We start from the raw sequence: 379 nt of genomic DNA on the forward strand, positions 1-379 counted from the left end.
TGGTGAAAATTTCAAGTCAACAGCACCTTTAGAAATATATTTACTTAGAAAAACGGTGACGTGTTCAATACTTATTTTACCTGCTGTATATTATACACAATAGAAATGAATTTAATTCCGTGAATCTTCCATGCCTTAAAATGTTAAACTTTACTGCTATTTCCAAGTTGTCCATGATTGTGGGACTCTGAATAAAACATTTATAGCATCATGCCATAACAAATTAAACCACTTTATATTTACAAAATGTAGTAACTATTGTTTTGTGTATTTGTCTGTCATCTCTACTCAGTATCTATATCGTTCATGATGAGGTGAAAGACAAAGCCTTTGAGCTGGAGCTTAGCTGGGTTGGAGAAGGTAATGACAGGCTTTTTTT

The sequence above is a fragment of the Sinocyclocheilus grahami genome, unplaced genomic scaffold (genome assembly GCF_001515645.1).
Source record: "Sinocyclocheilus grahami isolate Dianchi unplaced genomic scaffold, SAMN03320097.WGS_v1.1 scaffold9735.1, whole genome shotgun sequence".
NCBI classification, from domain to species: Eukaryota; Metazoa; Chordata; class Actinopteri; order Cypriniformes; family Cyprinidae; genus Sinocyclocheilus; species Sinocyclocheilus grahami.